The following is a 1,351-nucleotide window of genomic DNA, read 5'->3' as shown; positions in this document are numbered from 1 at the left end:
ATAGATGAGGAAACTATGACTTAAATAGTTAATTTGCTCATGAACACATAGTAAGTGGTGGACCTAGTATTCAAATGTAGGGAGTCTTCAGAGTCCACACTCAGATTTTTCCTTTAAATAACTGTCAAATTATCCATAAATATAATCAATAATTTAAATAATTATAAAATTGACATGATCTTCTAAAATATTGGAAAAGACAGAAAAATATATAAAGAATCACACACACACAATCACTCTCCTCTTAGCATTCAGGATTATTATCCAGGGCACTCAGGGTTAATTATTTGGGCATATTCTCTTTTCGTGAAAAGATTTTATTTCTGTTTTTCAGGACTGAGAACATTTCTATGTGCTTTGGGGGCAAAGGTGGGTGGGAAGTGACTTTTATAGAGTAGAAAGATAAAGCAGAGACCTTTTGGCCCATTAAAATGAGTGCATGATTTATCTGTCCTTTCCAACTGGCAGCTGACCAGAGAGGCTGATGGGCATAGCAGGATTCCTGGGTACATGTGGCTCCAGCATATGGAGCCGCGGTGCTGCCCTGGGCCTGGTAATGACATCTCCTCCTCATCACTCAGGGCGTGGAGCAGCCCTGGCCAATGTAAGAACCAGGAACAAGGAAGCACCTGAATCCCTGGCCTAGAGGTGGTGCATGTGATTGGCAGATTTACTGTTCCTGGCTTCTCGCCACCACAACCTCCTTTGCAGGTGGTGCCAAGGGAGGTCCATATCTCACACTGTCCACATGCAAACATACATGATCCAACAGCAGTATGAGGGTGAAGAGCTTGGGCTGTGGAGTCAGAGCTGGGTCAAATTCTGGCTTTGCCACATTCGAACGGTGTGAATCATGGCAGAATATTCAACCTCCTAAATTTCGGTTTCCTCAACTATAAAATTTGGCAGCAGAGTGCAGCCATTAAGCATGTGGGCACCAGAATCAGGCTCTATGTTTCCAAATCCTACCTCCATTACTCACCAGCTGGGTGACCATGGGAAAGCTATTTACCTTCTCGGTGTCTCCATTTTTTTCAGAAACTAAATAGGAATTATGACAACCTCTACCACACAGGTGACGATGAAATGAGAAATTACATGTAAAGCTCTCAGTGCAAATATTTGGAAAATATTAGTTGTTTTTGTTAGTACTATTTAAATGGGTGGTGATTATAGTATTTAACTCACAATACCGTTGTGATGATTAATTGAAATAATATAATTAAAGCCCTTTTAAAAATGTATTCTATTGGAAGTATAGTAGCTTGAGTCAAATACCTCAAAGTCATCCTTAATTCCTTTTTTTCCTCTCCTAAAATCATTCTACCAGCAATATCATCAGCTCTACTGT

The sequence above is a fragment of the Cynocephalus volans genome, chromosome 4, assembly GCF_027409185.1.
Source record: "Cynocephalus volans isolate mCynVol1 chromosome 4, mCynVol1.pri, whole genome shotgun sequence".
Taxonomy (NCBI): Eukaryota; Metazoa; Chordata; class Mammalia; order Dermoptera; family Cynocephalidae; genus Cynocephalus; species Cynocephalus volans.
The sequence above is the reverse complement of the archived record's forward strand: the minus strand, read 5'-3'. Positions refer to the sequence as shown.